This window comes from Nyctibius grandis, chromosome 5 (genome assembly GCF_013368605.1).
Source record: "Nyctibius grandis isolate bNycGra1 chromosome 5, bNycGra1.pri, whole genome shotgun sequence".
NCBI lineage: Eukaryota > Metazoa > Chordata > Aves > Nyctibiiformes > Nyctibiidae > Nyctibius > Nyctibius grandis.
In genome coordinates this window covers 50494899-50509982 of record NC_090662.1, presented here as the reverse complement: position 1 = coordinate 50509982, position 15084 = coordinate 50494899, and positions in this window count along the sequence as shown.

The window sequence follows — 15084 nt, the reverse complement described above, 5'->3', positions numbered from 1 at the left end:
TCGTATCTTCCACGTGGTTCCTTGTCAAAAGGGAGTGTCCATCTTTTTTGTAGCCACCCTTCAAATACTGGAACATGGTTATAAGGTCCCCCCTAAGCCTCCTTTTCTCAAGACTAAACAAATCTAGTTCTCTCAGCCTTTCCTCATATGGCAGGTTTCCCAGTCCTCTGATCATCTTTGTGGCCCTTCTCTGGATCCTCTCCAGCCTGCCCACAACTTTTTTGTATAGCAGGGACCAAAACTGAACACAGTATTCCAGATGTGGACTGACAAGTGCTGAGTAGGGTGGGATAATGACTTCTTTATCTCTGCTGGTGACGCACTTGTTGATGCAACCCAGCATCCTGTTGGCTTTCTTTGTCATGGCAGCAGACTATTCACCCATACTGAGCTGCTTGTCCACCAGATCCCCCAGGTTCCTTTCCATAAAGCTGTTTCCCAGCCAAGCAGGTCCCAGCCTGGGCTGCACTTCTGGATTGTTTTCCCAGGTGTAAGACCTTACACTTGTCTTTGTTGAACTTCTTGTTAGCCCACTCTTCCAGCCTATCCAGGTCTTCCTGCAGGGTAGTTCTCCCTTCTTAAGTGTCCACTTCCCCGCTCAGTTTAGTGTCATTGGCAATCTTCATCAGAGTACATTTGATCTCATCATCACTTGCGAAGATATTTATTAAACAGTGCTGGGCCCAATATCGATCCCTGAGGGACCCCACTTGTGTCAGGTTGCCAGTTTGAAAAGGAGTTCTTTACCACTACCCTCTGGGTTGTAGCCTGTCAGCTAGTTCCTCACCGACTGCACAGACCACTTGTCTAGACTGTAATGCATCAGTTTCTCATACCATTAAGAAATATTTGCAAAGCAGTATTTTGCAACTAGCAATGCTTTTTTCTCCCAAAATTAACCTTTTTAAACTCTTCATTTGAAGATTGAATTATAATCATTAAATGTGTTTTGTTTTACCTTACTTAAACAGGGAATTCATTAAATGTAGACAATTTCAAAAGTAATTCTATTTACTTACCATCTTGAATGAGGTGTTTAATTTCATCCAGATCTCAGAATAGCTAAGGGAAGATATATTTATTTAACCTTGTCACTACATTGGGGATACATCCAATTTATAAATGTATCACAGCTTGGAGGTCTTAATAGCTCTAGCTTTCACACTACTTTCCAACAGATATAGTAGCTACTTACTTAGCAAACAGAGGTGCAGTAAAGATAAATTAGTTAATGTGGATACAGCACTTTGAAAACTTTATATGAGTGCTAAATATTACTTGTTTGGGACTGATGCCAAGATACTACGTGCCATTGGTTTACTACTGGTTACTTACTGTTTGACACTATAGTTACATACTCAAAAACTTCATAAAACATATCCTTCCTTTTAAGCTCTATTGTATTGTAGCCTTTTTCTTTTTATCTGCTCTTTTTCCATTTGAAGATATTGTTGAAGTAATTACTATCCTAGCTTTGGGAAACTTTTGTGATAGAGACGTCTTATCTAATCTCATTCTATCATGACAGGTAATTCAGAGGGAAATCGAAATTAGTCCATAAAGTGTGGTAACTGTTATAAAATAATAAGTACCTTGAGGTCACTTAGTTTTGGTTTTGTTTTTTTTTTCCTCTGGGCTGTTTAAAGCTGTTCAGTTTCCCATACTGTTCACCCATGTCTTTTATGTAACTGTTTTTGCTTTCCTTTGCTTGCTTTTTTTTGAAAGAACTAGATCTCAGTACCTATTCCACTTTAAATGACACTATTTTACACCTTCTTTCATCTCTTTTTGTTAAATTGTGCTAAGTTAGTGCTTCACAGTTTGAAAAATGTCTGAAAACAGGTGTAAGGAGAGTAGCGAATGTGAGTGGAAAGGGGTTTTATTTTCACAGACTAAGAAAATTCTTGATTCAATGAAGTCACTAGCAAAACACTAGTGTAGGACACTACTCCTTCTCTTCTTCCTTCTGCTGCTGAGCTGTCTCCTCCTCAATTTTCTCTTCAAAGGAGAAGCAGACTGAGTGGAAAGCTCACATTTTTCTCACTTGGGGTGGAGCAAGAAAATTCTCAAATGTGGGCATGAACCACGGAAAGTTCTTCAGGTCAGGGATAAATATAGTGGAAAACACCTCCTATGGTGACTGGGAGAAAAGCTGACAAGTAATGAAACACTTTACGTGAACAGGAAGGTTTGATCACCAAGAGGACAAGGGGTGACAGGGGTGGAAAACATTGCAGAAAGCTAAGGAAAATGAGAGAGGCTGACACGTTAGAGTGTATTTGCAGGTTAGATTCTGCAAATCTTCACTCATGTGATTCCTGGGAAGACTTAATGAAGGTAAATATTAGAGAAACTTTGGATTTTCAACATAGAAATGCAACTGCAAGCTTTGCATATAGGAATGAATTCATTATTCGTGAATACACAGAATGTACATATTTAGAGATTAATTTCTGAGTTAAAAATGTGCAGCAGTGAACAAGCTATTCAAAGCAATTATTTAAGTCCTGATGATTTCAATTAAGTAAAAATTTTCACCTTACATGTTTTTTTTTTTATTGTATTTTCACAGCAATCATACGGTCATACCGAAAATTTGTTCTGCAAAACTCCAAAGAAAAACTAGGTACATATTTCTTTGTTGTTCTGAAACATTTTTAAGAGGCAGGAAATATTATGTGACATTTCAAAAATTTGCAGAGATTGGCAATAAATCTTTTTCCAGATTTGTAACTGTAGGTGAATGTAATTTGTACTTACATCTTCTTCCTTCTGTAATTGTGCTGCTTGGCCAGTAGTAGACACTATGTGACACTTTTTTAAGGGTGTGTTTAAATGTTCACAGCATCACACAGCTAAACCTGTATAAGGTGAACTAGTACAACAGTTGAGTGGAATCAGTGGGAATCCACAGATTCCCTAACCTATGAGGAAAAAGTCTTTAAACACTTGTTCATCAAGAAATAGTTTTTCAATGGAGAAAAAATTTAATTGAGTAGAACATAGTTGTTTGCTAGAAACAAAAGCTAAACACCTCTGCAAAAAATGTACTTCTGTACAGTACCTGATGAAACTAAGATTAGATACCATCAACTAAGTAGAAGATCAAATAACATCGTCTCTAAAAAGGCATTTTAGCCCATCTTCAAGGAACTGATGTCAGTGGTTCAGGTGAACAAGTTTTCTAGAAAAAAAGTAGGTTTTGTTCAGGTTAACATATAGTGCTATACTGTATACTGATCTCTTAAAAGTGTTGAAATACTCAGACTTTTGGAATACATTTAGAAACCTCTGTTTCAAAAAAAAAAAATTTCTTTCTGCTTCTACTGAATTTGAAGTTTTTGGGTGGATCTGGAGGTTTCTGCCTTCTTTTACAGGTTAAAAATGGCTAGTGTTACTCTATTATGTGACTAATGCACATTGTTCCACTGCAACATATAAATTTTTAACTGAGTTATTGAGCTGGAGAGGTTTTAAGAGTTCTAAATCCAGTCATTTTGAAGTAAGAAATTTAATCTTTTTTTCCCCAAAATTTGATGCTGAAAGAAGCATCAGGCAAACCCTGTTCACTGTTGCTGCTACCTCCTCTTTCAGAGGTGACACTGACATCACTGCCCTGGGCAATCATATCTTTCTCATCTTCCTTTTTCATGTTAAGGCTAGGGTATCCTTGACCAGAGGCTTTTCCTTTTCTAGATCCTCAGCACTTGACTCTAAAGCCTTTTCGTTTTCAGAGGCACTCTAATAAATGAGCTGTTAGGTTATGGGAAGTACCTTTTGCATCCATTTGGTAGTTTTCAATGAAAATGCCTGTAATCTCTGTTTTAACTTTGATATTGTCCAATTATACAAAGTCTGCTTCAAAGGATCAGATACATGAACTTGATCACACTCACCTAATCCCTATAGGAGCCCCATCTGTTAATTTTCCTCAAGCTACATTAATCATGTTTAATCCTTAAACATATTCCATTACAGTTCCTGAGCCCATTCTGTCTCAGATATTTGTGCACCAGGCTTGTTTTAAAATAGGAGTATGCCTTATGGATTGAGTGTGTCCAGGTGCATAGTCAGAATTTAAGAACATGTCTGCAAATCATAACAGGTTGCTTAATCTGAGACAATTCTGAGTATAGGTATCTGAAGAGGTTTGTGACCAAAACTTGTGACGTGAAGTGTTTTTATGAGTATATGCTTCTTAGAAGGAGATGGTCAGAGTAACCATCATTCTTTGGTGCCTCATCTAAACTGGGATTAAAGTTGTCTGAACACAACCACATTTGTATTTTCTGAAATATTACAGGATCTGTAATTGCTAGTAAGTAATTGTCAGATTCTGTCTTTCTCCTTTCTTGCAATTCTAAAGCAAAACTGTGTAACCTTAAGTTTGGATTACATGAAGATTACTACTATTTCTGTTAAATTGATAGAACTGAGAATTTTGCCATGTTTAGACTGTTATCCTGCCCTACCAGTCCCCTCTACAAACTTACTGTCTCTATTTAACCCGCATCTGGGGCTAAACTATAACCAGCTGTTCTATCACACAGTAACCCCTTCCCAGCCTGAAGAGGAATCAGGAAAAGGAAAGGAGACCCGTGGGTTGAAATGGCAACTGATTTAATAAAATTTAAAAAAACCTAATATTTATGCTAATGCTAATATAGAATACACAGAGTTATACTCAGCTCATATAGTGACCATGAGCTGCGGACTCCCAGCTGTGAATGCTAGATGTTGAACACTGCACGACAGTCACCACAAATGGGAGAGTAAGCCTCAGAAGCATAATGACAGGCAAGCCCCTCCAGGGGATTGCAGCCATTGAGGAGGAGCCCCATCCTCAGCAGACTTCCTAATTTTTAGTGAATATGACATTTATGGTATGGAATACACCTGTTAGCCAGCTTGGGTCAGCTGCCCTGGCATTCGCTCCTCCTAGCTTAAGCATCTGGCTAACTCGAAACTGCTAACAGCCTTGATCACCATGGAAACCCGCATATGATGGCTGGCCACAAACTAAAACAAAATGTCTTATCAACTTTGTTCCTGCTGTAACGGGTGCTGCAGTCCTCTAAAAAATGCAGCTTTCCTGAACAGAAAATTGATTCTATGATTCCACCCCAGCAAAACCAGGACACTTACTCATTTTGTTTTCTATCTCGGTAACTTAGTTGGAAATAATATGAGCTTAGTATATGTAGTGGAATATGCATAAGGATTAGAATTTTCTCTTGTGTACGTTCTTAGATAACATTTTTTGCTGATTTGTTTCTGAGATATATTATGTAAGATACATAATGTATGAGCTCCTTTAGAAACATAATCACTTATTCTTCCTCTGAATGCAAACTTCTGCTTTATGCTCTATTTTGCCACCAACAATGCATACGAATGGCTATTTGTTATAAAGATATTTGTAGTTCTCATTTTGCATACCTCACAGTGTTAAATACTGATGGTCATATTGATTGAACATAATACTAATACTCATAATTATAATTTAGGTAATATATGACTGCTGCCATAATCAGACAGCCATCCTAATCCTTAAGTGTGAAAATGTACATAATTTTTCCTTCAAACTAAAGCCATTTATATTAAGCAAGTTATTTTTTATTCAGAAAATTGAAGAACACTTCATATAGCAAGTAATTCTTCATAGAAAGCTAATATTTTTCATAAGTAATTAACATGATGGACTTTTGTGTTTGTACTGTACCTAGCAGTTAACACAATAAGACCTCAATCCTGATAGGAACATAGACTGTGACAGCAGTATAAATATTTAATCATGTTAATTAAGTGTAAAAGGAGGGAGTCAAGAGTAAACTCATTGTGTAAGGAGTCTGTTAGATTGGCTGAAACAGGATTTAGCTGAAAATACACCAAACAGCTGTAAAACCTGAAGTTAAGAAATAAAAATAGAAATATCTATTTGAGGTCAATGTTATACTTTCACATACTTAAATTTAAGTGATGTCCCTCCAGTATAGTGAGGTCTTAAACAGTTACAACTATTTAATACAGTAGGCAGCTCATTAAAACAGTCCTAGTTTTGTAATATTTCACAGTAGGAAGGAATGTTGGCAAAATGTAACATCAAAAAAGACTACTGAGAGACTGAAGTAAAGAGGAAAGGGAATATAACAGGAATTGAAAAGTAGGCTATTAACAAGAATATGCAGTCAGTTCGTTTACAGGAAAATAAGTATGTCTTATAAATAAATCTAAAGGTTTCTTATGAATGTGCAACGGTAAAAGGAGTATTAAAGAAAAAGTAATAAAGTAGATTAAATTAATGGCAAAGAACTGTTAAGGGACTTTTACAATTATTTCTACCTTCACTGTTCAGAAAAGTTTGATATCACAAAAAGGAAAACCTTTATTTTGAGGTTTGTTGGAGGGTGGTAGTGAATGGGAATACTATGGGTACCCTTGGACAAGGAATACTAGGGCATCTCAAATGGCAGTATGCCGCTATGTTTGGTCAAAATAATGAGCCTTAATTCAGCTGAAGTTATTCAGCTGAACAGACACCATGTGTCTACCGCAGTTTGAGCAGGTTCTCTGCAAGGATGCATTGCTTTTACTAAGTAACAATACAAGACATTTGGATGTCCAAGGATGCCTGGAATGTCCTGGACTATCTCTGGCTAGCTGGCCTATACCTGCCAGTCCAGAGGGACACACAAGAGTAATTTATCCTATCTGCCAGCCCTTCGTACACCTCTCAAATACCTTACGATATCTCAAAAGGCACTAGCTGCCTCTATTTGGGAGGTGTATGAAGCCATAGATCATCTCTGACTATAAGGGGTGCTTACAAAAGAGCTCACATATACACAGCAAATCTACATTGAAAGATACTCATCTTGAACTTCATCCCGCTCCAGGTACCTAGACACCTACCCTTGAGACAGTTATTTGGATCATAAGTCCTTTGCCTAACCATGACAGCACAAAAGCACGAGAGATGCCCTAGGCTACCTGGGACAGGCCTGACAGACTGGATGCTGAGCCTGTGGTCTTCTGGAGGGGGATGAGGTGGGGTACTTCAGAGTACCTCCATGGCATTGGTTATCTATGTGGGGGCCAGCATATCAAACATCTGAACTCTCTTTATAGCTAAGTGAGAGAAATAAGAACTGCTTGAGAGTGATTTATCAGATTCTTCTGTAGATATTTGAAATGGTCCTGGTGTGCCATCTTCTCCAATAACACTAAAGCAAGTCTGAAGAACTAGGTCCAACATAAATATATGCACTGAGAAGTTTGGTGGAATGATTCTCAAACCTCTTTGCAGAAAACTTATTTTCAGAATGCCCACTTCACTTCCACTCCAGTGGAGTGAAAACTTTCTGTAAGACAGCACACAAAGGGAACAACATTGCAACGTATTAAAATAGCAGAAAGCATTTCATATAGTACAAAAGCGAATTATTTGTAGGGTTGTTCTTTTAAACCTTCACTGTGGTCTAGAAGAAATGTATAACACAGTAATGAACTCTGTAACTGTTACTTCATTAGGAGGAACAGCCAACTTCAGAACTGATTTGAAACCTCCTATCTTTGACACTCAAGTGATATGAAATAATTATCCCTCAAGAGGCAAGCTAAAGGTAATTCACAGCAACTTTCTGTTGTGAAAGCTTAGCTTGTTAAAGTTGCAAAAGAAAAAGTGACAGGACACCAAATTTGTGACTGGGAAGATTTTTTTTTGCTTTCATGCTCACTTTTGATGCAAATAGGGATTTTCTCTGACAGAGTTTCCCAACCTGCACAGACAAGAATAGTCAACATTTTAGATTGCACATTGAATCATCTTTCAAGACAATGAAATGTGATGTGGTGATTTCACATTCATATCAGATGACCTAGTCAGAATGAAAGAATAAAATTTCAATCAGTTGAAAGAAACTTCATGGAAAGGGTTTTCAGACAAATAAAGAAATGTGTTAAACTTAAACTATCATATATTACGAATTTAAAAAATACGTTGTTCAGAGCAAAAGGATAGTGAGATTTCTGTCTTGGAATATGTGTAAGCTTGAAGAATACCAGTATGGGCACCAGCTCTTAGGTTATGGATTGAAAGAAATGTTCTAAATATCAAGAAAAAATACTGAGAAAAGGGATGTCTTTACCTGAGGACTAAACCCCAAAGGAAAGAGGTTTTTTTCTAGGTCTTGTAAAGTTTATGTATAATTACATATATGTGTGTGTATATATTCAAAGGAAAATAGAGTGGAGAATGATATTTCTAATTAAGAGGGAGAGTGAAGAACTTGTATACATTTCGAATAGAAATAATTTCATAGAATCATAGAATCATAGAATGGTTTGGGTTGGAAGGGACCTTAAAGATCATCTAGTTCCAAGGCCCCTGCCACAGGCAGGGACACCTTTCCACTAGACCAGGTTGCTCAAAGCCCTATCCAACCTGGCCTTGAACACTGCCAGGGAGGGGACATCCACAACTTCTCTGGGCTACCTGTTACAGTGCCTCACCACCCTCACAGGAAAGAATTTCTTCCTAATGTCTAATCTAAATCTACCCCCTTTCAGTTTAAAACCGTTACCTCTCGTCCTGTCACTACTTGCCCTTGTAAAAAGCCCCTCTCCATCTTTCCTGTAGGCCTCCTTCAGGTACTGGAAGGCTGCTAGAAGGTCTCCCCGGAGCCTTCTCTTCTCTAGGCTGAACAGCCCCAACTCTCTCAGCCTCTCTTCATAGGAGAGGTGCTCCAGCCCTCTCATCATCTTCGTGGCCCTCCTCTGGACTCGTTCCAACAGCTCCATGTCCTTCTTATGTTGGGGGCCTCAGAGCTGAATGCAGTACTCCAGGTGGGGTCTCTCAAGAGCGGAGTACAGGGGCAGAATCATCTCCCTCGACCAGCTGGCCACGCTTCTTTTGGTGCAGCCAAGGATACAGTTTGCTTTCTGGGCTGCAAGTGCACATTGCAGGCTCATGGTGAGCTTCTCCTCAACCATCACCCCCAAGTCCTTCTCCTCGGGGCTGCTCTCAATCCATTCTCCGTCCAGCCTGTATTTGTGCTTGGGATTGCCCTGACCCATATGCAGGACCCCTGAGGAACGCCACTTGTCACTGGTGTCCACTTGGACATCGTGCTGTTAGCCGTAACTCTTTGAGTGCGACCATCCAGCCATTTCCTTATCCACTGAGTGGTCCATCCGTCAAGTCCATGACTCGCCAATTTAGAGACAAGGATGTCATGCGGGACAGTGTCAAATGCTTTGCACAAGTCCAGGTAGATGACATCAGTTGCTCTTCCTCTACCCACCAGCGCTGTAACCCTGTTGTAGAAGGCCACCAAATTTGTCAGATAATAACCACCAGAGGATGATTAACAGCTACGCTTAGGAAGAAGTGTCCCCCCCATTTGATTAATTGACAAAGTTTATTCTTTGGGTCACTAATTGAATAATCATTATGGAGTCAGTAGAAGAGGGTAATGGACAACTCTGCCTGTATTGCTACATTATTTTGTCATTCAAAAACAGATCTTCAACCATTACTTTAACAGCCTTCACTTTAGAGAGACTGTCTTACCCTCTAATTCTAAAAGAATAAATCACCTCAATTTTCTGATTATTTGATGCCTTACACAGTTTGTTTTTGTTTGTTTTAATATGTTTCAAGAAAATATTTCTAAATATTTCCTATGGAGGAAGATAACCATTTCTCTTTATTTATAAATATTCTGTGGTTTAATAAGTCAAGTGTTTTAATCCATCCAATAGAATTTGTCTAATAACGGATTTCCCTTTATAATATCAGTCTTTCACCTTTTTTTTACTAGATCATGTAGTTTTTAGACAGATCTGAAAATGGTGACTTCAGTTATCTAAAACGTGGTAATAGCTCAAGTGAGGAAAGTCTGAAAAGAGAACATTGAATCATTGGAGTTTTCTCTCAGTGCCTCTTTCTCAGTTTTCTTTTTAATTCTTCTTTGCTTTCTTTGAATGTTCTTTTATCATGAAACTGCCTTCCACATATGTTATTTTGCTTTTCTCATTCTGACACTTCTTTTCCAAGTGGGTAGCCACTGGAAATGTGTTATTACTGTTGTTGTGTAGTTCTGTTTCTCAGTTTCTAAAAAGAAGTAAGTTCCTTGAAAAATGTAGTCACTCTGCCAATTTTTTCTGAAAACACTTGTGAAGGTTCAATAAGAGAATGAAATCTTTTCCCTTCCCTTCCCACCCCGACCCCTGCCACTGCCCCTTCTATTCTCCTCCCTTCCCTTCCTGTTTCCATGACTTTCAAAATAATTATTTATTCCTAAAATGTGGCAGCAAGCTGGCATCACGCTCTAGACTTTCTTACATGGTCAAAAAAAATTAATCTATAGCATAACTGGACCTGGAATATAGATTGTTGTGTATAGGCAGTTTCTGTATATAAATCCACATATACAAATAAAATATTCTTCAGATAGTTTACTTTCATTAAGATGATGACCTTTTCTGTACATTTGTGAATCAACATACCTTTTGAAAAGTCATCTATCCTCCAGAGTGATTAGAGTAATTTCCAAACTACTTATGTAGCAAGAATTTCCCACATGTTTTGCCTTTCTGTGCAAAGGCAGTGAGGAGGTAATGTTTTCCACCCCTAGGGGTTTTAAAACCTGTGGTTAACAACTTCTTTTATATTTTGCACTTATGGCATCACAACATATCCAATTTTCACTCCTGTTTTTCTCCCTCCAGAGAGTTATTGCTATGCTTGAGTGAATAGCATATACTCCAATCACTTCACATCATCATTGTACTAAATGGATTTAGTCTGGATGATGTGTGTTTCTCTTCAGGAAGTCCTCCTACTTCATCTTCTGATGCAACAGAAAACTGAAACCATGTGTCTAGTGTATTAGGAAATCTATAAATGTCTTAGAAGTGTGTGTATACAGAGATGCTTCAGATCGTAAAAGAACAGAAATGTGTAGTCAGGTGTGACAGATGCCTCTTTTTCTGTTATGACAGTGTGCCAGAAAATTATTTGTGAATCACAGAGCCTCACTTTTCATCATATTTTTACCAGTCAGATTTACTCTGTATTATATATTAACCAAACTTTACCTCAGTATAGTTACAATGCTCCAAAATTGTATGGCTTCTCTAGCAAGATTATTCCAGTCTTCCACTCTTGATACTGTTTTGCTGAAACTGAGCTGTGTTTTCTGCCTTAAATTTACTGAAATTGAGATAGCTGAACATTAGCTTTGACTGCATCAATATTTAAAATCAAGGAGACATATTTATTCCAAGGTTTTGTGGCTACACAAATATTTTAAGCACCCTGATCAACATGGCTCCTGATAGCATCCCAAACAATTGTGGGAAGTGGTAAGCAGAATGCACAGTGAGTACAGATGAAGGGTAATACCCTTTATTACCAGTATTGCTTTATTCTTAATGGGAAAAAATCAAACTGTTCATCTTTATTTCGGTGGTCAGCTTACCTCATGAGAGAGGTCATACATACTCCATGCCACACAGTAATCTTCTGTCAGTGAATTTTAGGGAACAAAAGCTATAAATATCACCCTGTAATAATTCTGTAGCTTTAATTCCTGCATTTGTATAAAAGGACACTGAGTTTCTCATAGAGTAGTCAGTCCAGGCACGTTTATTTTTTCCCTAGCAATGTGATTGAAAGAGAACATCACAATATATGTATCTATTGGGATTAACATTAGTGAAACAGATTTCCTGCCTTTAAAATTATTCCCCAGCTAGTGAGGAGTAAGGAAATTTAGGTGAGAATCTCTTGAAGAAAGCTTTGAGAAATAAATTGGAAAACAAATTCATTGCAGCAAAACTGCATCTGCACGTTAGCTGCTGGCATTTTACTTGCTCCTCAACTTGGAAGTGAAATACTTTACAATGGTGTTTTTTTCTTTCTGATTCTTTTCAGGAAGATAATTTTCAGGTTGGTAAGGAAAATGGGCTTTGGAAATGTGAATGTTAGACTGATAATAGTACTTTCTAAAAAAGAAAAAAGGATAGAAAAATCAAGAGAGAAAAGCACAGAATAAGTAACTTTGCAGAGGCTTGGTTAAGTGAGAAGGGGCACGATCTTGTGCCACTGAGCAGTCTGAGCAACCCAGGCTTTGAGCAAGGGTTAAGCCCAGATCTAGCGACCTTGGACTCCCCTTGAGCGGTGCAGGGCGGGGGGGCGGTCACGGCTCTGAGTATGTAAATCTATAGACCAATCACAAGTGCGATCGGGACGCGTGATTAGCATGTACTCAGCTTACAGACTATATACCCTCTGCGTGCTTTGCGAATAAACGGAGAACTTCCATACTCACATTGAGATTGTGTCGTTGTCGTTACTCTGGACCGTCGCCCAACACCTGCAGCCGCCCTCCCGTTTTCCCCTCCTTCAGAACTTATTCCATTAAACTCCTGTCATTGTTTCTATTTTTCAGTTTTAGGAAACAAAACAGGTAAAGAAATAGTAAGTAAAAATTATGGCTGCCACAGCATAGAAACAGATGTCTAACATTTAAATTCTTCTTGATGACCCCATATTCCCGAGACTGCGTGAAAACTCTGTTTCTTAAGAGTTTTCAAAATATACCTCCAGAAGGACTTCCCATTTACTTTTATTTTGAATCATTAAAATAATAATGAAAAAACTTGTATTCTACTTTAAAACCAAAAAAAACAAAAAAACAAACAAAAAAACCCAACCAAAACTAAACAGCTCAGTCCTGACCACCAAGGATTGCTACTACTTGTCTAATTCTGATATTTTACTCGCCCTATGAGTTTCAGGGGACATTTGCATTTTATTTTTGCCCTGTTGCAGAGGCATATCAAAATCTAATCAGTTGAGAAAAAAAAAGAATGCAGACCCATACATATTGGAATCAGTCAGAATTACTGAAAATTAATCCAGTGCTCAGACGGTAAATTGAAATCCACCAATGAGAAGCTTTTGTACCTGCTCAGACTTTTATATCAGAAAAGGCCAGGAACATTTTTGTCAAGGATCTTCCTCATTTTCTTTTTGCTTACAGTCATTTTCCAGGTGGTCTTATCTTTCAAGGTTATAGTTGTGCTCAAAGTTTCACATCAATTCAAGGCAGAAACAAAAACTATTGCTTTTACTAGACAGGCTGATTCCAAAGGCCAGTATATGGTTTAGATTAGAGAACTCAAGAGCTCTTCCAAGTGCGTGAGACTGGATGCACTCTCTAATTACATCCCAGCTTTATCCTGAAGTGAGAAGCAAGCATGTACAAACTCCCTTCTTTTCCCAGTAAGTATCCTGTATAGAAAATAAATGTGAGTACCCACCCTGTGCAGAAGCTCTACCTTGTTCCAAACAGGGTGCACTGCAGATGGTAGGTATAAACACTGTATTTTTGAGCATTGGTACACTCTGAAAAGAAATAACCTTACTGATTCTAACAATGTTTCTGCGGCTGATTCAGAAGATACCATTGCATCTCACCCTCTAAATTGCTTGCCTTATAGTTTCTTAGCCTTGATTAGTAATTTGCAGTGTTCAATACTTACTGATTCAGCAGTGTTTTCAATTTTGTCTGTTTTTCAGACAATCTTTGGATTATTATCTAGTATAAAACTTCTTCACATATGTCATGCTTGTCATACTCTGATCTACTGTGATATGCATAAGATGACACTGCAAGTAAATACATCTCACTTACTTCCTGAGTATTTACTATCTAATCCCTGCCCCCTGCCTTAATATTCAAGATTTCTGTGCAAAATAAGATTCTTTAAACTTACAGTAAAAATTAAATATCTGAAAGACAAAAGGGGAAAACTGTGCATTTCACAAGTAGCTACCTGTCCTGCTGTAAAACATTGGTATCATGTACATTTTAACATGGTCAATATGAAACTAAGTCCACATTTACATCAGTGAATATAGAGCAAAACCTTGTCACTTGGCTGAAAATCTTGCGTGTTTTGTAAATAACTGGTATCAGAATTGTTACTCATGCTCTGGAGTCAAGTCAATTTGACATTACATGAGTATGTGTGTCTGTGTATGGAAGATATAGACTGGCTATGTATGTTGGTTTTGTAAGTATGTATGCTGTTAGGAAGCACAGAATCATAGAATCATTGAATCATTTATATGTTTATTTCCTTCAAATTTTTCACGAAGTTTTCAAAGATTTGCACAATATGAGAGAGCATATGAGACAAAAAGTGAATTACTGGAAGTTGTGAGGCACCCAGAGCAATGAACCATCTCATACTTGCCCTGTGTCCTCTACATTTTCCATTGGCACTCACAGTAGGCCACTGACAGAGGCAGGGTACTGGGCTAGACAAATCTAGTGAGATTTTTATTTATTTTGTAAGATAATAATTAAACAATTTCTAGAAAATAACCCAGCAGCACATGTTATTTTTGCCCAAGGCAAATATAATAGCAAAAGTTTTCCACTTACTGCTTTCCACTTCCACTCCTTTTGTGAAGTCTGAAGAGAAACCTGTATAGGAAGAACAAAACTTTTTAGAAATTTGGAGGGTGGGGAAGAGAAAAGAGAATGAACACATTTAATACCTTTAAAGTTAAAAAAATATTTTTATAAGTCATATAGGGGAAGAAACATATTGCTTTGCTTTTTTCAGTGGAAGAAACAAAGGAATCATTATTTTTTTCAGAAGGAAAAAGGCAGCTCTTATATACATTTAATGGTAAGTTCTACATACAAAGAAAGCGTGATTTCAATTAAAGCAGAACTCCTGGTGTGCTTTAGCAATCTATACAAATCTAGCCATCACACAGACTTTTTGTCAGCCTTTTGCCTGTCTATTCTTGATCCAGTTTTGACTGGTTTATATACCTCTGCTTAAGGCTACCCTCTCTATCACATTACATGAACCAGTGTGATGCTTTTATTCAGTGATGAGAATAAATACACTCTCTCTCTCTTATGTTATTAGCATATTCTGGAAATATAATAAAGGAGATAACTGTTTAGAACAGGGTGAACATATTTCACAAAATGTAAATTATAAATCTCCATCCAATAGACTAATCACAATGCATTAAGCATCTTTTCTGATAAG